Source organism: Suricata suricatta, chromosome 9, assembly GCF_006229205.1.
Source record: "Suricata suricatta isolate VVHF042 chromosome 9, meerkat_22Aug2017_6uvM2_HiC, whole genome shotgun sequence".
NCBI classification, from domain to species: domain Eukaryota; kingdom Metazoa; phylum Chordata; class Mammalia; order Carnivora; family Herpestidae; genus Suricata; species Suricata suricatta.
Genome location: NC_043708.1, coordinates 100999908 through 101022452, shown reverse-complemented (window position 1 = coordinate 101022452; position 22545 = coordinate 100999908). Strand labels below are relative to the sequence as shown.

Genomic DNA, 22545 nt, shown 5'->3' with positions numbered 1-22545 from the left:
TCTCTCTCCAAATAAATAAATAAACTTAAAAAACTGTCCAAAAAATAAAAATGTATACACAGAGATAAATACACAGATACAAATATACACATATACACATGCAAAAAAGAATCCGGTAAAAATTAAATTATAAAAGAGTACTCAACAAAAAGCTTCCTGTGTATTACTTCAAAGCTATTTTATGCATAAAGAAATTTTTTTCAGTAGTACCTGGCTGGCTCAGTCAAGTAGAGCATGAAATTCTTGATCTATCCTGGAGTTGTAAGTCTGAGCTTCACTTTGGGTATAGAGATTACTTAAAAATAAACCCTAAAAAATATTTTTCAGACATTGAAAAAAGATACACTGTTTAATTTTAAAGCCACTTTACCTCAAGACAAAGTAGAAAGGCAGAAACCCGTGGATTTAAAAAGCAGGAAGAAAAAAAAAAGCCTGGGCTATAATTGTTTTAAATGATGTGTTGATGTGTTGAGTTTAAAAATATTTTGATGTGTTCCAATGCATGGAAAACAAGATGCTGTGAATCATTGACTGTCCTGAATAAACTGTCCAATATGATTATATATTTCTGTGTTCACTTGGTAAGGTCACCTTGACGAGTTTACATAATAATATACAGAATACAGAAAGCTACCAAGTAAACTGGTGTGGGCACGGAGGGAGGGAGCACCTTCACCCTAGAGAAGAGGGGCTGAGAAGGCAAAGGGATGGAAGACTAGAGAGACAGGTAACCAGACTCCGGGCCGATGCTCTCCTGGAGGGATTTCTGCAGTGATGGAAATGATCGTGTTCTGCACGGACTCCAGCGGCCACCAGAGCTGCTGAGCACCTGAAATGTGATGGGCTCAAACTTTCATTTCATTTAGTTTTAATCCATTTGAATTTAAATGGCCACATGGATGGCTATTTTGGAAACATAAATAGAAGAAGCAAAGGAAGGAGATGGAAGAAGATTAAGACACCAGTGGAAAAGCTGAGGACAGGAGTCTTAAGTGACAGTGAGTGACCCTGCACCCCTGGGAGGGAAGGAGCTTCCTACCGCCCCTGGCACTCACTCTGAGGTCTCTGGCAGCAGCACTGGCGTGGCCTCTCCAGGGCTAAATTCTGGAACAACAGATGTCCCACCTGCGCTGACCGTGGGAAGCCTCTGGGCCTTAACCGCCTAAACAGTTCAGGGAGCAGGAATCCACTTTCCCAGGGGCTCCGCCACCCTCAAAGTGTAAAATAAATTCGTTTACTCCAAGGAAAACCCACAGCTTTGATACCACCACTAGGTGTCACCATTAACCAAAAATAGTTAAAAAAATTTTTTTTAACCTGCAACATTTGGTGAAAGTGTTTTCTTTGAATCTAAATATGATTTGGCTATTTTCTCACTTTTTCACACCAAAAGCAAAGTGGTTTGTGTTCTGGGAACCCACTAAACAGGGATACTCATTCTAATGTGGCTTATTTTTCTTTCCAGTTAAAACTTCAAAATGCCACAAACATGACGTGTATGCATGCACACATGTCACTCACTCACTTGCTTGTTCATTCGTTCAACATTTACTATGTGCCAGGCATGGGCCTCATGTACGGCTGTGAACGTTGCGTACTGCACAACTTGGTGGTGGTGGGGGCGCTATTAGCATACGCCTCAATGTGAATGGCTGCTTCCTGAAGTTGTTCAGGCCAGTGACTGTAAGACTCTCTTCTTTTGGGGACAAAAACATGGCCCTTGCATCTTCCTTCCTTCTGTTTTCTCTCTTAGGATAGATGGTTAGTCTAAAACCTTTGTAACTAGGAATATCTGTGTCCTATATAAAGTTTAAGAGTTATATATATCACATGTAATTTACCTTTATTCTCACAAGTAAACCTTCATTCCCTTTCAGAAAAGTAATACTCTGTACTGAGCACATTTTATGAATAAAGTGATGTACTAAGCCAGCCAGCAAAATAAAGTCATGGCCTTTGCCCTCGAGGAATTCAGGAGGCCTGATCATACCTAAGGTACACAAGTCTTGCATATCTCAACCCGAGCTTTGACTAGAAAAGGAGTCCCAGCAATGGAACATGACCCTGGAGACCAGGACCCTAGATTCTAGCCTGAGTAGGCTTTCCTGAGGAATGTATTAGTTAGGTTTTGCCGTGTCACAAGCCATCCTGAAACGTAATGGCTTAAAACAACAAACATTTATTATTTCTCATGATTCTGGGAGTTACCTGGACAGTTCTGATCTAGGTGACGGGACGGATCTCTGAGGTGGGTAGTAGGCTCCTCTGGGGTCGGCTGGCCTCATCACTCACGGGGGATCTATAGGCTCCCTTGTGGAGGACTCTGCTGTGACGGCTTGTCTCTGCTCCGCCTGCTCTCTCATCCTCAAGCCCAGGCTTCACGTGCTGATCGCATCACGGCGGTCTCAGGAGAGGGCCAGTTTCCATATGCAAGCAAGCCTTTAAAAATTTCTCCTAGTGTCGGGGCGCCTGGGTGGTCCAGGTGGCTAAGCAGCTGACTTCAGCTCAGGTCATGATCTCCCGGTCCGTGAGTTTGAGCCCCATGTCGGGCTCTGTGCTGACAGCTCAGAGCCTGGAGCCTGCTTCAGATTCTGTGTCTCCCTTTCTCCCTGCCCTTCCCCCACTCACGCTCTGTCCCTCTCTGTCTCTTTCAAAAATAAATAAAATGAAATAAAATTTCTGCCAGTGTCATATGTGCTCTTGTCCCTGGCCAAGGCAAGTTAAACGGCCATGCCTAGAGTCAGTGTGAAAGGTACTACCCAAGGATGTGGATACAGGAAGGTGTGAATGATTTGAGGGCCATTGCTGCAACAATCTAGGGAAGAAAAGGAACTGAATTCCTCCTAATCTCAGATTTTATATAATAATCATATGTTTTGTATAGTAATTATATATATATATATATATATCAACACACACACACACACAAAATACCTTCTTTACTTATTGCCTAGACAGGCAAAAAAGCAAAAAGAATAAACGCAAAGAAGAAACTATCAAAGAAAAGCAACAATACAAACGTTATAAATTTTACTTCAGTTTCTTCATTTACCTTTTCCACATCTCCTCCACCACATGACCAATCTCTCCCACTTATTGGAAACTCCTATCAAAAGTAAAGGTACTTTAAAATGCTTTTATTTATTTTTGAGAGAGAGAGAGAGAGAGAGAGAAAGGGAGAGAGAGAGAGAGAGAGCAAGCTGGGGAAGGGCAGAGAGACGGGGTGGGGGGCCCAGAGGACCTGAAGGGGGCTCTGCGCTGACAGCACTGAGCCTGACTCAGGGCTCAGACTCAAGAACCGTGAGATCATGACCTAGGCGAAGTCAGACGCTTCACTGACCGAACCACCCAGGTGCCCCAAAGGTAATATTTCAAAAGACATTTCCATGTATCTTATAATCTTCAGTGTGTAGGTCCGCAGGTGTCCAGGGCCATGAGGAGCACACAGTGTGAGCAGAAGTCTCATTCAGAAGCAGAGACCTAGGAACATGCTAAGGCCCACGACGGCCCCCGGTGTTGCTCGGCGCCACACAAGGTGAGCGCCTGTTACTACAGCACTCGCAAGGTTTATCACGTAATAACAAGACTGGCCAGGCGTTCACGGGTCTGTTCTTACTCCTACCTGCATGTCGCTGAGTATTACTGCAGGTAACACCTCCGCAAGTTCACATTCGATCAGCATCACTTCACCTTCACTAATGACTTCTTTTTTCATATAATTTGTGATCTCTATCCTTTCATTTGATGAATAAGCATTTATTGAGCATTTGTTACATGTGAAGAATTGCTGCAGAGACAGAGATGAATAAAACACAGTCGTTGACCTTCAGGAGGTCGTAATCTAATGGAACAGTTAGATAACTAGCAACAAACTGTAAGGCAAACCCGACAGCTATGTGCTCTGGGGACTATGACGGAAGGAATGATGTTTGTCAATGAGATACACTTGGGAAGACAGCATAAGACGGATGACTTTTGTTCTGAGCCTTGATGGATGATGAGGCTTTCTCCATGTGGGGAAAGGGTGAGAGAATCCCATGCAGAGGGAACTGAACGGTAAACAGAAAAGGTTGAATGGACACATTCAGGAAAAGGAGATCACCCAGGATGGTCTGAGGGTGGGGTATGCGGTGGTAAGTGGAAAAGGAGGTGAGGCCACCTTGTCAAGGCCTTGAATGCTCTTACTAAAGAGTTTACAATGAGGGCCTTCAATGGCCTATGATGGGAATTATTGTACAAATGTCACTCTGGCTTCTGGATCTTGACCAAATAGCAAGCTGTTTTAGGCTTCCGGCTACCTTCCGCAACCCAGTGCTGGGAACGAATGCCTCAGAAATGGAGCAGTTATTTGTAGCAAAGTGGTTGGACCTCGAGGGTGTCATGCTAAGTGAAATAAGTCAGGCGGAGAAGGACAGATACCATATGTTTGCACTCATAGGTCTAACAGGAGAACAGGAGAAACCTAATGGAGGACCAGGGGGAGGGGAAGAGGGAAACAGAGTTGGGGAGAGAAAGGGACGTAAAACTTGAGAGACTATTGAATACTGAAAATGAACTGAGGGTTTGAAGGGAAAGGGGGAGGAGGAAAAGAGGTGGTGGTGATGGAGGAGGGCACTTGTGGGGAAGAGCACTGGGTGTTGTATGGAAACCAATTTGATAGTACACTATTAAAATAAATAAATAAATAAATAAAAATTTAAAAAAATGGAGCAGTTGGTGAATCTGAGAATCTAATGTAATAACTGTGAGAAGCTTCTAGAGAGACAGCAAATAATTGAGTCCCAGGGTACATGTGTATGTGACTACGGCCTACAGGGGCAGGGGCCACAGGTGGGGGAACTTTTACCTCCCCCATATTTCCATGGACAGTTTATGGTTTATCCCAACTCCACTACACAGCAAAACAGAATCACTAGTCCTGCACCAGAAGGAAATAGAGCTTGTGGCTACATGAAGGCAAGCTTGGCCCCTGGGGCCAGGAAGGAGATAAGAGGTGCAGGTCAACCCACATTCCCTCTGAGAACAGGAGCTGCTACTGCTCAGCACCGTACTGGAGGTCTTGGCCAACACGTTAAGACACGAAAATGAAGTAATAGGCAGAAGGATTTGAAAGGAAGTGATGGGTGCCTGGCTGGCTCAGTTGGTAGCATGTGACCCTTATTATGATTATGATCTTATGAGGGTTGTGAGTTTAAGCCCTGGGTTGGGTGTAGAGTCTACTTAAAAAAAAAAAAAGAAAGCGACACCTGGACAACAACAGCTGTTGGCAAGGACACGGAGAAAGAGGAGCCCTGCTGCTGGAGGGCATGCAAACTGGCGCAGCCGCTCTGGGAAACAGGGTGGAGGTTCCTCGAAAAGTTAAAAATAGAACAACCTTACGACCCAGCAAGCGCACCACCAGGCATTTATCCAAAGGATACAGGAGTGCTGTTTCAAAGGGGTACATGCACCCCAATGTTTATAGCAGTGCTATTGACAATAGCCAAAATAGGGAAAGAGCCCAAATGTCCATCCATGGGTAAACTGGTAAAGAAGATGTAGTATGTGTGTACACACACACACACACACACACACACACACACACACACTGGAGTATTACTCGGCAATCAAAAAGAATGAAACCTTGCCATTTTCAACAACATGGAAGGAACCAGAGTGTATTATGTGAAGCAAAATAAGTCAGTCGGAGAAAGACAAATATCATATGATTTCACCATTATGTGGAATTTAAGATACAAAACGGATGAACATAAGGGAAGGGAAGCAAAAATAACATAAAAACAGAAAGGGAGACAAACCATAAGAGCCCTTTAAACAGAAGACAAACTGACGATTGCTCTAGGAGTGCTGGGTGGGGGGATGGGCTAAATGGGCAAGGGGCATTAAGAAGGATGCTTGTTGGAATGAGCACTGGGTGTTATATCTAAGTGACAAATCACTAAATTCTATTCCTGAAGTCATTATTACACCATATGTTAACTAACTTGGATTTAAGTTAGAAAGAAAGAAAGAAGGAAAGAATAAAAAGAAAGAAGAGAAAGAAAGAGAGAGAAAGAAAAGGGTGCCTGGGTGGCTCAGTTGGTTAAGCATCTGACTCTTGATTTTGGCTCAGGTCTTGATCCCAGGGTCATGGGATCGAGCCCTGCTTTGGGCTCTGCACTGAGCATGGAGCCTGCTTAAGGTTCTCTCTCTCTCTCTCTCTCTCTCTCTCTCTCTCTCTCTCTCTCTCTTTCTCTCTCTCTCCCTCCCTCCCTCAGTCCCTATCCCGTGCTTGTGTGCTCTCTTTCTCTCTCTAAAATTTAAAAAAAAAAAAAAAAGGAAAGAAATAACAAAACTGTTACTATTGACAGGTGATTTGATTATCTATATAGAAAATCCCTCCAAAATTAATAGAATCCTGGCAAGGATGTCAGGAACAAGATCTGCTTACAGAAATCAGCGGCATTCTATATTAGCCCAAAACCATTTGGGGATGGCAAATGTAAAACTACTAAAGGGCACAATACAAGACCTGAGTAAGCAGAGACATGCTGTGTCGGGAGACAAGACTCCCTAACATGTAAAGATATCGATTCTCCCAAAGTGAATATAAAAAGGTAAAGCAATTTCCATACACTCCTAATAATTTTTTGGTGGAAAGAAAAGCATATTCAGAAATTCATATAGAAGAATAAACTCAAACTCCATAATTAGTTAATTCTGAGAAAAGAACAAAGAGGAGGGACTTGCCTGACGATACTCCAGTGTCACGTCATAAAATGCTACGGTGCAGAAATGTGCAAATAGACCAAGGGCCACAAAGTGCCCAGAAATGTATATGCTTTTGGGTGTGAGTGCACCTGATGTTTAGGAAATAAACGTACCCCAGTCAACCAGGACCGGGTAAGTTGCTTAGTAGACAGTACAGAGAAACTGACTCACTACATGGAGAAAAATTAAGTTGAATCCTCAACACATATAAACAAAGATGAACTTCAGATGCACTAAAGATTGAATATGAAAAGCAAAATCCTACCAAAAAGACACAGAAATATATATAGGAGAATATATTTATGATTTAATTTTAAAATATTTTTCATTTATTTTTGAGGGGGGGGAGAGAGAGAGCGAGCGAGCAAGCATGAGCAGGGGAGGGGCAGAGAGAGACAGAAACACAGAATTGGAAGTAGGCTTCAGACTCTGAACTGTCAGCACAGAGCCCAATGCGGGGCTTGAACTCATGAACGGTGAGATGGTGATCCGAGCCAAAGTCGGCCGCTTAACCGACAGAGCCACCCAGGTGCCCCTATGTATGATTTTAAAGTGGGGAAAGGTTCTTTCAAAAACAAGACCTAAAAAGTGCAAAAAAATTGGCCAAAAAACTTGAGGGATATGACTATGTCAAAATTAATAATAGTGATAGATACTGTTACCAAGATTAACTGACAGGTGATAGACTGAGAAAAAATATTGAGACTTCTAAATAAAAATATTGAGACTTCTAAAACCAAGAGGGATTATTACCTAAAATGTATAAGAAAGTCCTACAAATCAATCAGAAAAAGATGGAAAACCCATAGGAAAATGCACAAAGCATATGAATATATGACTCACGCAAGAAAGTCCACTAGTTCCGCTCAATCCCACCAGTTACAGATAAATGAAAATTTAAACAATAGCAAGAGATTTCTTTTTACCCATGAGGTTGGCAAGAATTCAGAGACTGGGAAATACGAAATTCTTGGGAGGTCTGAAACTCTTCTGGTTGCCTGCTGGGAAAGTAAACGGCTAGAGATTTTCTAGGGAGTGTCAAAAATAAACAAAGCTCGGCCCTAGTAAGCAGTGAGGACAGGTTTTACTCAATAACTATGTTGCAACAGGGAAATGAGTCCAGAGGGAATGGGACTCAACATCTATAAAACAAGAGGCTAGAAACGTGTCTTTCAGGAGATGCGTAAAGGATGTGCAAGGGGAAAGGCACTGAGACAGGTGTCAAGAGGGCTCGGTCTACGTGACTAGGCCACTTGGATTCTAGGAGGAGAAACAAATTCTCCTATCTTTATGACTGGAGGCAACAGCGAGGTGCCTGCTCAAGTTAGGTCCTTATCCTCCTCCAGAGGGAGGAGAGAAGAGTTATCTTCCTGAATATCTGCTCTTAGGTCTTTTAGGAAACAGTTTGGGGTGATAGATTTACATTTTAAAGGGCAGAAAAAGAATTTATAATTCCAAGCTTTCTAAAGCAACTGCCCTTAGAGGAGGTTTGGGGTCCTTCTGCTGGAACAAATATCAAATTCTCTGGGCAGCACTGAACTCTCATCCCAAGTGGGCCCTCCCTGGGGGCTAGGAGCGTCCCAGGGATGACCTTCAGCTACTGAAGCCATGCTAGAGTTTCGCCAAGTCTGTCAGTGGAAGGGTTTGGAAGGAGTCTTCAGAGGCAGAGAGTTCTGAAGTTCTCAGGGACAACCTGCAGTGCTTGGTCAAAGGAAATTGGCACACCCACGATTCAGTGATTCCCCTCCTGGGCAGATGCTTCAGAGAAACTCTTGCTCAGGTCCTAAAGGATCATCCACGTGGACATTCATCTCACTGTAGCTGGCGGGGGGAGGGGGGTCAAGGGTATTTGCTAGGGGACCAGATAAGTAAATGTGGTAGGTGTATTTTGCAAGTTCGCATACCTATCCAAGAATACGTTATCAAAAACATGCTGGGCACCTGGGTGGCTCAGTTGGTGAAGTGCCCAACTCTTGATTTCAGCTCAGGTCACGATCTCACAGTTCATGAGACTGAGCCCCATGGCGGGCTCCTGGCTAACAGCACGGAGTCTGCTTGCTATTCTTTCTCTCTTTCTGCCCTTCCTCTGCTGGTGCACGGGAACTCTCTCTCAAAACAGATAAATAAACATTTTTTTAAAACCACGAGACTGAAGGCCTATGGGAAGGAGGGAAACGGAAGTATCAAGGACCAAGAGAGAGGAAAAACAAAAGGAAAGTAGCTCCTTACACAGCGGGAGGATTGGGGGACAGAAACTGTGCTCACTGCGCTACAGTCAGGGTGGGGGAGGGGGAGACATAGGGAGAGGCTGTCATCTGAAGAATGAGAGCCTGGGGGGCCTAGGGGGGAGCAGGGGAGGGGAGTTGCTGGGCAGTGTGGGTCGGGGGAGGGCGGAGGTCAGAAGGAGAGCAGAGGCAATGGAAATAACACCATCAGTGTTGATTAAGGATGCACTGCGTACCAGGCACTGTTAGGTTCTTTCATTCAGTTTGGGATCCCTGCAGCAACCTGAAGGGAGAAACCTTTATCATGAATGATGCACTTGAATGTGGGACGGAGTCCAAGGCGACCCCCAAAACTTCTAACTCGGGCACCTGGGAGGATGGTGGTGCCATGAACCACACTAAGAAATAAGTGAGATGGGGAACACACAAATTCATGGCCTGGGATCTCCTGACCCATCACTCTGAAAAATCAAGGTTTTCAGGTGAACAAGAAGTAACATTTATTGTGCTCCTAATAATAATTGGTATTTTTGTAGCCGCAGCAAAAAATCTGAGCGCTTACTGCACATTAGATGCCATGCTTCAGCTGTTTCCACCTGTCAGCTCATTCACAACCTACTAAAGTACTATTATCATCTCATTTTATTGCTTAGGAAACTGGAGCTCAGAGAAGCACCTGCCTAAGGTCCCAAGGTCACAGCGTGGCTACCAACCCAAGCCTACTGGTTCCTTAGCCCAACCATGTATCAGACACCAAGCCTCAGGCCTGATTTTCTTTTTTTTTTTTAAACTTTTTAAAATGTTTTTATTTATTTTTGATACAGAGAGAGACAGAGCATGAGAGGGGGAGGGGCAGAGAGAGAAGGAGACACAGAACTGGAAGCAGGCTCCAGGCTCTGAGCTAGCTGTCAGCACAGAGCCTGACACGGGGCTCGAACCCACGAATGTGAGATCTGACCTGAGCTGAAGTCGGAGGCTTAGCCGACTGAGCCACCCAGGTGCCCCCAGGCCTGATTTTCATTTAGTTCTCACAAGTCGTCATGAAAGGCTTATTCTCCTCATCTTACAAATGAAGCAAATGAGCCTCCGAGCACTTTGGTGGCAGGTCCAACCTGTGTTAGTCAGAAGTGGAGAGCGCGACTCAGACCCGACGGCTGTGCTCTATTCACAATACACAGTGGCACCTCTGTCAGTGCTACCACTCAAACGATTCCTTGCGTTATTAATTCAAATCCCACCCCTTAGACCAGAGGGGTTGAAAGAGCTATATTAAGCAACGGCAAGGCATGGATCTTGTCTGGAGCATGAATCAAACAAGTGGTTAGTAAGACCACCGAGAGGACAACTGGGAAAACATGATACTGAGGAATTACTATAGATTTTTGTGAGCGGTGGCAACATTGTGATTATGTTTTAAATAAGGGGATCCTTTTTGAAAGAGAAATATGTACAGATGAAATAAGACAGTAGTTGCCAAAGTGTGGCCCCTGGATCTGCAGCACTTGTATTATCCGGGAACTTGTTAGAAATGCAAATTCTTAAGGCACCTGGGTGGCTCAGTCAGTTAAGTGTCCCACTTTGGCTCAGGTCATGATCTCGAGGTCTGTGAGTCTGAGTCCCATGCTGGGCTCTGTCCTGACAGCTCAGAGCCTGGAGCTTGTTTTGGATTCTGTGTGTGTGTCTCTCTCTGCGTTCTTCCCCTGTTCTTTCTCTCTTGCTCTCAAAAATAAATAAACATTTAAAAAATAGAAATGCAAATCCTCAGTCCTGCTCCAGATCTGCAGAGTCAGAAACCCGGGTGGGGTCCCGCAATCCATGTTTGAACAAGCCTTCTAGGGGGTTGTGATATTCAGTCCAGTTGGAGAACCACTGAAAGAATGTTGGATCTTGAATTTGTTTCAAGCCAGTGAAGGGAAAAGATGATGCATTGGTGAGGGTATAGATGAAGCAGGGCTGGGCCTGAGGTGCCAACTTTGGAGCTGGGTGATGGGCAGCAATAGCACTGCTAGGGATTTACCCAAAGGATACAGAAGTGCTGATGCATAGGAGCACATGTACCCCAATGTTCATAGCAGCACTTTCTACAATAGCCAAATCATGGAAAGAGCCTAAATGTCCATCACCTGATGAGTGGATCAAGAAGATGTGGTTTATCTATACAATGGAGTACTACATGGCAATGAGAAAGATTGAAATACGGCCATTTGTAGGAAAGAGGATGGACCTCGAGGGTGTCATGCTAAGCGAAATAAGTCAGGCAGAGAAGGACAGATACCATATGTTTGCACTCATAGGTCCAACAGGAAAACAGGAGAAACCTAATGGAGGACCAGGGGGAGGAGAAGAGGGAAAGAGAGTTGGGGAGAGAGAGGGACGCAAAACTTGAGAGACTACTGAACGCTGAAAATGAACTGAGGGCTGAAGGGGGAGGGGGGGAAAGAGGCGGTGGTGATGGAGGAGGGCACTTGTGGGGAAGAGCACTGGGTGTTGTATGGAAACTAATTTGACAATAAACTACTTTAAAAAAAGAAGCTGGGTGATGGGTACATGGAGGTTCATTATAACTATACTCTCTGTTGTTCTTAAAGATTTTTTTATTTATTTTGAGAAAGGGAATATACATATATGTGTGTGTGTGCGCGCGCGCGCACGCATATGCGGGGAAGGGGCAGAGAGAGAGAGAGAGAGAGAGAGAGAGAGAGAGAAAATCCCAAGCAAGCACATGCTCAGCACAGAGCCCAACTCGGGACTCAATCCCCAAAACCACAAGATCACGACCTGAGCTGAAATCAAGAGTCAGACACCCAAATAACTGAGCCACCCAGGAGCCCCAGGATTTAATTTTTATGTAATCTCTGCACCTAACATGGGCCCTGAATCCACAACCCTGAGATCAAGAGTCACACACTCCACCAACCGAGCTGGCCAGGGGCCCCAATACTCTCTGTTTTTATATGTAGTTGGGAGCTTTCCCTCGTGTAATGTTTTAAAAAATCTGAACTCCTTTTTCTGCAGTGCAAGCCCTAACTGCTCTCCCCTTGCTCCTCTTGGTCCCTTTTCCCCCAGCTCTCCTCCATCTGGAATGTTCCCTCCAGGCTTCAGAAATGGCAGCTCCTTTTATTCTCCTTATTTGCCTCAAGCTTTCCAAATCTTGGAGACTCCCTCTGCTCTACCCTTGTCGCCTTGTCCTCCTAGCTGAGGTTTAAACGACCCATCTCTTATCATTGCCATTTCCCTCCTATCCGCGTTCTTTCTTGTTTGCTCACTCTGTGTTTGCAGAGCTGGATTTCTCGGAGGCACTGACTGCCTTGTCATCGGAGGCCTTTTCTCTGCACTTGCTATTTGGGATCTTGCTGCTGCTTTTGCTGGCACTGTAGACTCTGCTTAGGTGGTGCGAAAAAGAACCAGTGGCTCAATAAGGCATTACTGAGGCCAAGTCTTGAAACAGGAGCTCAGTACCTCACCAGACTGTAGTTTCAACCTTCCCTGGAAATGTAGGCTTCCCCAGCCCGTCAGCACCCATGAGGCAATCTGTCAGGAGGGTCCTCTCCACCCCCTTAAAGGAAGATGAAGTAATCTGCATGGTGAGGTCCCTGCCCTTTTCCCAAAAGGAAAGTGCCCTTGCCCGGAAGAATCATTTCTTTCACTAATGGCGTCTTTGTCCCACCCTCTTTCCCATTAAAACCTTCAACTTGGTGTAATTTCTCTCAGGAAGCTCCCTTCCACCAACGAGATGGGATGCTGCCTTGAATCGCTTCATAAAGCCAATTAGAGCTTCAAATTTACTCAGTTGAATTTTTGTTCTTTAACAGTAGTCTATTGCTGCTTTTACTTCAAAAAAGAAAACATTTGCCTCTTTCAATGTGTTTAAATTTTAACTGTGTGACTGTTTCAATTTGTAACAGATTTGCTTTAAAACAACCACAACCCCCAAACCTCAAACAATACAGAAGTGTAACAAGTAAAACTGTCACCGTGTTTCCTGGGGCAGGGTCTTCAGAGTTTACTTCCTACTACCCTAGCTAATCGCTTTTCTGGGTCTGAGTTCATCTCTCTCTGGGCTCTGCCCTCCCCTCCCCCCCACTGCTGTCCCTGCCTTAGGTTCCCCAGGACAGCACTTATTCTACGGAGCTGGAAGACCATGGCCCATTGATTTCTTTTTTCTTTTCTTTTCTTTTTTCTTTTCTCTTCTTTCTTCCCTTTCTTTCTTTCTTTTCTTTTAATATTTTTGAGAGAGAGAGAGAGGGAGAGAGAAAAGAGAGAGATGAGCAGGGGAGGGGCAGAGAGAGACCGAGACACAGAATTCAAAGCAGGCTCCAGGCCCTGAGCTGTCAGCACAGAGCCCAGTGCTGGGCTTGAACTCACAAACCACGAGACCATGACCTGGGCTGAAGTCAGACGCTCACTGACTGAGACACCCAGGCACCCCACCCATTGATTCTACAGACTGAAAGATGGAGAACATTCAAGGGGAAGGAATAAATGAAATAGAGAAGAAAGGAAAAGCACAACCAGCGAGTAGGAGGATGGCTGGAAACCTAGAAGTGGGACAAGGAATAAAATGCTCAGTTCTGGATGTCCCGGATGTATGTGTAGCTCTGATGACTCCCCAAACTTTTCACTTCATCGAGTGTCCTTGGTTCTTGGTCTTGGCTCTTGAGCTCTTTTAGGAGCTCTGAGGCCTAGAAGCTTCTTTAGAGTGCCTACTGGTGAAACACTGTGTAGCATGTGAACTTCGAAAGAAGACTCACTGTCATGCACTATGGCCGCTCCTGCCCTGGGCTGTGAACTTGGACCCGCCCTGTGGTCTCACTTCCCCTGTGCAGCCATTGCTATGTATGCAATCACTTCCGCTTGTCCCCTAAGCCATCAAGCCACTTACAGACAATCTACCAACTGTCATATTTATCTAAATCTGTCAAATTGAATCTTCCATCGCTCTTCTTGGAGTTTCCTGACCTTCTTGAGGAACTCCCTCGAAAAATTGGACTCCCTGTTTTAAATCGCTAATCTTCCCAGGTTTCATGACTTCTTGAAACTTAAGACTTGTCAATGTAAAAATTATTAAGATTATGTAGCAATGTAGGAAAGTGCTTATAATCCGAGGTTAGTTTTTGTTTATTAAAAGTTGAATGCACAATATGGTGTATTTACTTAATAGTAACCAGATAAATATTTTTTGTTCACGTGAACAAGAATAAGAATGGAGCACGCAAGAACGTACTTACCATCAGCTAGGATGGACTAGTGTGTGATTTCTTTTCCTTTTATGAATTCCCTCTAAATAACTTTGTTTATAAAAATCACTTGGCTGAGATGATTTCCTGTTATAGTTCAACATTTAAAGTTCTGTTTCCAGGGGGGCCTGGGTGGCTTAGTAGATTGAGCATCTGACTCTTGATCTCAGCTCAGGTCATGATCTCACGGTTCATGAGATCGAGCCCCATGTTGGACTCTGTGCTGACAGCATCGAGTCTGCTTGGAATTCCCTCTCTTCCTCTCTCTCTGCCTCTCCCCCACTCACACACTCTCTCAAGATAAATAAATAAACATTTTTTAAAAAAATCATTTTTTTAAAAATGTTGTGTTTCCAGTCTTGGCTAGGAATGCTTTGTCCAGCATTAGACTCTTGAATCTTCACAAAGTCACATGTTGCCCATCCCTCAGGTGGGATACTTCCCTGGGCTTCTCACCCTTTAGTCTGGACAATGGCTACAAGTTAGCACTCTTCCTCCCATAACTTTTCTCTGCCTTCTTCCCCAATTTTTACCATTTCCATTCCGCTGGCAGCTAGTTATATCAGAACTATTATGATGGGATTTCTCTTTTTTATTTTTTCAAAGATTTTATTTTTAAGTAATCTCTACACCCAATGTGGGGCTCAAGCTCACAATCCTGAGATCAAGAGCTGCAAGCTCTACCGACTGAGCCAGCCGGGCGCCCCATGATGGGATTTCTCTTATTCACTAGCTCTGAACTGATTTCTTTACCATGAACTGGGCCTGTGTTAACATGTTTTTTCTCTCAGAGGTGCAAGAAATCACACACTAGTCCATCCCAGATCCTTCTTATCACAAGCGGATCAGATGCCTTCACAAAAAATGAACAGCTCAATAGTAACAAGCATAGTACACCGTAATTATGGCATATGGAATCTTTCCTAAATGTTTCAGAAGAATTTAAAAAATTCTCACTGGAACTAAATGGCATTAAGTCTCTGCTACAAAAATGGAAGGACTGAGGTATCTGAGGTATTTCCCCTTCCCATCCTCCCCAAGAAAAACAGAATTTGAAGATGTAAGTAACCTAGTTATAATTTATTCCACTGCAAAGTGTGCCTCAAACTCTTTTTTTCTGAATCACCAGTTTATTATAAAAGGGTACCAGGGGGGCTCAGTCAGTTAAGTACCAGACTCTTGATTTCGGCTCTTATCATGATCTCATGGTTGTGAAATGGAGCCCTGTGTTGGGCTCTGCACTGGGCATGGAGCCTGTTTGAGATTCTCTGTCTCTCTCCCTCTGCCCCCCAGCTCCTCTCTCTCTCTCTCTCTCTCTCTCCCTCTCTCTCTGCCCTTCCCCTACTTGGGCACATGCACACATGCTCTCTATTTCTCTCTCACAAAATAAACATTTGAAAAAAACCCCACACATTTAAAGGATGCATGCAACACGGGAAGAGACGGCCGAGCTGCACGGACAAGGTGTGGGGAAGGCGTATGGAGCTTCCGGGACTCTCCAGGGCCCACTCTCCCCACATCTCTATGTGTTCACCAACCCAGAAGTTCTTTTGTCTCTTTTTTATGGAGGCTTCATTACATTGGCACGACTGATGACATCATTGGCCATTGGTGACTGATTCAACCTCCAGCCCCTCCCCTCTTCCCTGAGCCTCAAACTCTTGATTTCAAGGATGGGGGATGGGGTGGGCATAAAGAAGTTAGCTCCGTAGGTAAGACTTCTTTACTCATCACAGTGAGCGCACCGTGTAGTCTCTCCTCGGGGAAGTATCTCTAGTTCACTGGCCATATGTTTGGGGGAGAGAGCCATGAAGCCTTGGCTGCCTATCTGCTGTCCTTGGCCACCGGGTGCACGTGCGCCTTGTCTCAGGGCTTGAGAGGGAGCTGGATTCTTGCCAGGCGCTGGCATCTGGCTAGAGGGCCATCTCAACTTGGACAGTCTGTTGAGATGCTCCATGGCCCTCAACTGTCCATGCCATGAAACCAGCGATGTTAACTGCACCAGGCTTCCAGCCTACTAAGTCTCTGCCAGGCACTGGGGCCGAAGGAAGGTGGGAGTTGCTTGCCAGTTTTCTTTGAAAGGAACGGAAATGAGGGATCAGATTATAAATTCCTGCAATTGTAAATAAACAAGGGTATCTAAGCAAGAGGAAATTACCAGCTTATTCTAATAGCATGTGGCATCTCTGGGCTCAAGAATACCTCCCAGCTCCAAGATTCTAGTGATCATGCATTTCCCGTGATAAAGTAGTTCTGAGTCTACTTGATTAAAAGGTATCACCGCTTCCGTAGGAAGACTGTTGTGTTATGACACAAGTGATATTCTTTGAGAGGCCAATGTGCAGAACTAGGGGGAAACAGATGTCTGGAAATCTTTACTCATCCTTCTCTTAGGGTTCATGAAAGCTGGTGGGGTTGCCCAATCCAGGGAAGTTGGTAGGGTTGCCCAAATCAGGAACAATGGGTGAAATAGCCCCCCTTCAGCCATTCAAGGCCTTTCTATAGCAGAGAACTACCATTTAAATGGTGCTCATTGTATGCCACTGGGCTACATTCTTTACAAACCTAGCTTATTATATTTATTCCTCCTTATTGCTCTTTGGGGTACTCTTACTCAATGGCCCTCATCTCTTTAAAAAGGAAAATAGGAGAGGCGCCTGGGTTTTTCAGTCAGTTGAGCGTCTGACTCTTGTCTTCACTCAGGTCATGATCTCATAGTTGTGAGATCCAGCCCCATGTTGAGCTCCATGCTGAGTGCTGAGCATGGAGACTGCTGGAGACTCACTCTCTCTCCCTCCCTCTCTCTCCCTCTCCCTCTCTCTCTCTCTCTCTCTCTCTCTCTTCCTGCCTCCCTCTCTTTCTCCATGTGGCCCTTTTCCCTGCTCACTCCCTCTCTCTCTCAAAAGAAAAAAGAAAGAAAAAGAAAAGAATAGAAAATGAAAGGAAAAGAAAGGAAAGGAGGCAATGGAAACTCTGAGAGGTTAAGTGACGTGACCAAGTTCCCATGGGCAGTGATGGTGGGCTGACTTTCAAAACCCGGGTTCATGTGATGCCAAACTCTTTCCCTTATACCGTTCAGCCTTCCTAACCCTGGGCGGAAGTTGTCAGAACTGATATGAGGATTATTCACTTCCAGTCGGACCCACGAGCTTGCTGGAATGTCATCTATAACTGTACTTCTGTTTGCAAGACAGGGGTAAGAGGGGACAGTGCTTCAGTCTGAGAACAAGGAGAACAGGATCTGGACCAAACCCCCGAGGTTAGAGAAGAGTGGCTCCGACCAGCAGGGGTGAAAGGAGACAGACGTGAGAAACCTTAAGCTATAGATAAAAGTCTAATTCCATCTCCGAAGCAGTCTCTTACCAGCTAACCACGGTTTTTAGAATCATTTGCCTGGAAAGAGGAAACATATTGCACCAAGGTTTATTTGCACTTGCAGCGCTTACTTTCCCTGTGCGTAGAATTTTAAATTACTGTCATTTTTTTATTAATCATGCAGAGTGCTTTATAAAAGTCCCGATGACAAGCCATTATTTCCCACTTGACAGAAGCAACAGCTGAAGGATTCAGCAGACAAGTAGCTGGACCCGAGTCACAAGTTGCCATGGTAACTGGTGGCAGGGGCTGAATGAGAACTTACAGTCCCTTGTTGGAACCCAGTTTTCATTCTCTTCTATTGGTAAACCAAGGCTGAGATCAAAACAATATCTTTTTTTCAAGCCCTCTCTCAGGAATATCTCGTGTATGCCAAGTACTTATTTGGTTTTCCAGCCTACTTTCACACACATGGTCTCATCGCACACTCACAGCCCTGTGTGGGGCTGGACATTCTTACTTCAACTTACAGGTCAGAAAACTGAGGCGTATGCTGGACAGGAAATTTGCTATAAGCCCAGAGCTCATTCCTGGCAGAGCCACGAGTTCAGCATTCTTTCCTGAGGGTCACTCTACCCTGTGACTGATCCCGCCTGAAAGTGAGTAGGGTGGCTAGGGTTCACACAGAGGCTACAACTCCAAGCCACAGCTCACAGGTGAAGGAGCCCATGTGAATAAAGCTACAAGAGCGACTCCATTTTCAAAGACCTAGACATTTGCACCAGGATCAAAGAGTCTATGCGAGCCTTGGCCCAGAGGTGTCCTCAGCCATTACCCAGTCAAAGGAAAGCCCACGGCTTTTTCCTTCCTTCTTCCTTTCCTTTCCTCCATCCCCTCCCTCCCTCCCTCCTTTCCTCCTTCCCTTCCAGTCCTTCTTTCCTCCTCTCCCTCTGCCTTCCTCCATGCCCCCCTTCCTTGGTCAAAGCAGAGTTCATTAATATAACAAGTAACCAGGCCGTCTGGCTCATATTCTCATTTGCAGAGAAATGTAACGAACCAAAGCTCTCAGGTTCCCCATATCACATTTTGGCAGATGTGCTGGGCCCCGATCAGAGGGCAGGGGCTCTCTAACTCCATGCTCCATGGGGATCGGGGAGGACACAGCCGTATCCCATGCTGAGCATTATTCAGTTGCCAGAAGTGGCACATGGTGCCCCTAATCCACAAATCAATGATCACAGCATCTAGAAAACGAAAGAATCCTCATCCTAGAAGGATATAAAACATCCCCATCGAAGGTATTCGTGAGGAGAGCCATGAAAGGAGCCTGCCTGGGCCTTGGAGACAGAGAACCGTCTGGTTGAGGACTCAGGCTCTGCCCCTCAGCAGCCTCGTTCAAGGAGAGGAGTTAACTTTGCCAAGCCTCAGATTCCTCATCTGTAAAATGACAGTGCGACACTACGCCCACAAGTTGTTGTACGAAGAAAGCGCCATGCACAGTGCCAAACAGCGGGTCCTTGCTAAATGTTACTTCCCCTCCCGCTCGTCCTTTCTTAGCCCCACAAAAAGTGCATTCCCAACGGAGGGACACCGTTTGTTCTTGTCGTTTGTTTCTTTCTTTTTAAGTAGGCTTCACACCCAGCCTGGGGCTTAGCACAGGGTTTGAACTCAGGACCCTGAGATAAAGACCCGAGCTGAGATTAAGAGTCAGATGCTTAACTGACTGAGCCACCTGGGCCTCTCCAGTGACACTATTTGAAGAGTCAATTCTTACCTTAAGACATTCTTTATACTGGAATGCTTGTGCCTACAGATTAGCTTGTCTGGGCACTTGGCGCCAGCTCAGGGAAAGAAGAGGCTGGCGTGAGCAGTGTGTGTCAGAGGATTTATGAAGTCACAGAATCTGATTCCTACATGGATGCTGTCTTCCCTCAGTGCCCCGGGACAGAGTGGATCTGTTCTGGTTATACATCAGCCTTCCGTCACACTTATTCCAACCCAATATGGTGGTTTATGAGTTTCCACACTCTCCAAGAGCAAGGAGAATGCCTCACACAGTGCCTGGCGCGCAGAGGGTGAATGAATGGATGAACAGAAAAGGGTTCACTCGCCCGTTCTCATTCCAGCCATATATCATTTCTGTTAGTCACCCAGGGGCCAGGATTACAACCTGCACTACATAGAGAAGGAAACTGAAGTTTCAAGAAGTTGTACCACTGTCAAGGCCATTTGGTAAGTAGTAGTGGGGGAGGAACTTTAGCCCAGACCCCCTGACACCAAGTCTCGAGCTTCTTTGCCCACCACTTCTCTGCCCTGTGACTCAGCAGCCTCGCCCTCTTGTCAGTTCCGATGGTGACAGTATACAGGAGCTCTTTGCCCTGGAGTCTCTGTCTGGGCATGTTTTTTGGTGGCCAGTTGCCACATTTTGAGTGTCACAGGTCCATTTTCCACCTTATCCCATTGAGTAATGGATTATTTATTGGCAGCTGAGAGCCCCATCTGATGACGGCAAAGCGAGCCCGTGCACGTCCAGTGACGCAGGCTTCGGGGAGCCTCTGGCATGGAAGCTCCCAGAGTTGGGAACATAAGCTGGTGAGGTCGGTGCTGTATTTTGGGGGGTGAGGGAGTGCCTGACGTTCCGCTTTAATACTTTAGAAATTTGGTCATTCCATCCATTCCTGTTTGATTTTCCCCCTTTCTGATCCCCTAAACTTAAAAAAAAGAAAATCATTCAAAGCGGGGCAACTGGATCTCAGCTGATGTTCTCAGTTCTCTTTTGATTGCTATCCGGTCTTGACTAATTAACCAGCCTCTGCTCTAGCCGTGCGGTGAACACCCCAGCCCTCTCCGTCTCTCCATCAAGTCCACTTCACAATCTTGCCTTAGTGTTCTACTAAATCCTCCCTCTTTTCTAAACCTCTCCACCTCTACCTCCGGGGACCCTTGGAGAAGACTTAGAGACGCATGTTCAAGGAGAAACTGAACTTAGTGTTTAGCCAGGCATGATGGGAGAACACCTGAACTGAGAGTAACAAGGTGCACGTGTGCGGCCCGGTGTACCGTTCAGCTGTGCGAGACGTGGGATCAGCGATCTCACCGGCACTGCTTCCCAATGGGCATCTGCGGGCCTGCAGTAGCTCCTCCCTACCTCTTGTGTCCTTCACGTACATTTAATCTTCTAAAGCCCTTGATGACAAATCAGAGGCATGGATATCTTAAGAACTATAAGTGAACTGCTCACTTGCTGCTCTGGAGCATCTTCAAGGCTCTTTATCAAGTTTGCAGGCAGAAAAGGTCATCCTTAAGCCTACTGTGGTCTGGAAGTGTTGGTAACAAGATTGCCTTTGTAACTACTTCCTTAAGACTTCTGGGCTCTTGATTAATGCAAACAAGAGCTGAGCTGCTGGGGACAGAACAGTAGTACCCCTTCCAATGTGGGTGGCATGTGCTTCCTGGTGACTGTCAGCACAGAAGCGGCCCTTTCCCCTCCAAAACCTGCCTGGACAAGTGGTTTCAGTGGTCACCGAGGCCAGCTTAGAGTCCACATGGGCTGAGAGTCAGCACAGACCAGAGAGATGGGAGACTGGTCGGCCTGCTGTGGCCAAGAGAAGAGGGCAGGACGGGCCAGGTCACAAACACGGGGTCATGTACCAGGGCTGGTGGGAGACCTGCAGCAGACCATGCGGCACAGGAGCCAAGAGAACAGGCAAGGTCGCAGAGCAGGAAGGAAGCTGAGCCCAGCATGAGAGCAGTGCAGACACTGAGACGGCCCAGGGAAGCCAACAGGACAAATGACAGTGACTTGGGAACAGCAAGCAGAGGTAACAGCAGGAGGAAGATTTATCGAGGCAGCAGGTTAATACGACCTTTGACTTAACAAGTGAACATGGACTAAATAAAAAGGGGAATCAGAACCGTGTGTATATGACTACATGTGTGTATGCACATACTTCAAAGAACACAGGGGTGCCTGTGTGGCTCAGTCAGTTAAGCCTGGGACTCTTGATTTCAGCTCAGGTCATGGTCTCCAGTCATGAGATTGGGCTCCATGTCCAGCTGGAAGATTCTCTCTCCTCCCTCTGCCTCTCTCCTGCTCCACCTTTCTCTCTCTCAAAAAGAAAAAAAAAAGGAATACAGGTATGTGAGGAAAATGGGCAGAAAGGAGCAAGAGGTGATGATAATATGCATTGGAAGCAACTCAGACATGGATGCATGATGCAAAAGGCCTAGTACAGTGCCTGACACCTAGAAGGTACTCAACATAATATCAAGTGTTTTTCTTCCACTGCTACCCCTCAGAAGGGACAGACCCCCCTTTCTTCGTGGAGAACGGATTGGTACTATGAATGAATGAATATGAGCCTTATCTACTTAACATGTTCATTAGGGGAAGTCTAATTGCTTCCTAAGACTGTTCACGGTGTACCCTATTTACCTATTCTTAATTCATTAATTTCTTTGTGTCCAAATTCAAAAGCAAGACCTTATCAGGCTGCACCGTACGACCTGCTGAAATTCTGAACGGGAATGCGGCCCCTTTGCCGTCCCTTCCAGTCCCTGACGTGTGCCGGTCCAGGCGAGCACACAACCGGGGGTCACGAAGGAGGCCCTTGTCCCTACGGCGTTATACTTAGGGGGCGTCTCACTTAAGGGCAGCCACAGATCAAGGCGGTGACCAGTGGAGCCAGTCCCCAGCCGCACCCCTCCCGGTGGGGCCGAAGCAGGCGGCTCTCCCCAACGCCTGCCCGCTCCTCTCCCCCGACCCCGCAAGACCCGGATTCCCAGGTCAGCGCTGCCCCGCGGAGCGCGGCTAAAGTCAGACTACGACTCACCTCGCAACCCGGGGCGCCAGACCTCCCGGAGGCAGGGCGTTCTCCCCCGCGCAGATGACATCACGTGGTTGGGGCTGAGTCGCCGCATAAAAGCAGCCCGCGGGGAGCCGGGGGCCCGAAGAGCAGACGCGCTCGCAGGGCGGCGGGGCTGCGCGCACACGGTCCCCAGCGCGGAGTGGCCGGAGC

At 46.2% G+C, this 22545-nt stretch overlaps 1 protein-coding gene across 5 annotated transcripts in view; it reads left to right on the top strand.

Annotated features, from left to right (window-relative positions):
- The first annotated feature begins 22375 nt into the window (after nucleotides 1-22375).
- Nucleotides 22376-22545, top strand: part of CA12 (carbonic anhydrase 12) — a 51570-nt gene continuing 51400 nt past the window's right edge. For 2 of the 5 annotated variants that reach the window (XM_029952895.1, XM_029952892.1), the window contains exon 1: nucleotides 22380-22532. The gene's annotated coding sequence lies outside the window, so the exon portion shown is untranslated. Of the gene's footprint in view, nucleotides 22533-22545 lie in introns of all 5 variants that reach the window. The other 3 variants (XM_029952896.1, XM_029952893.1, XM_029952894.1) reach the window with 3 other exon arrangements.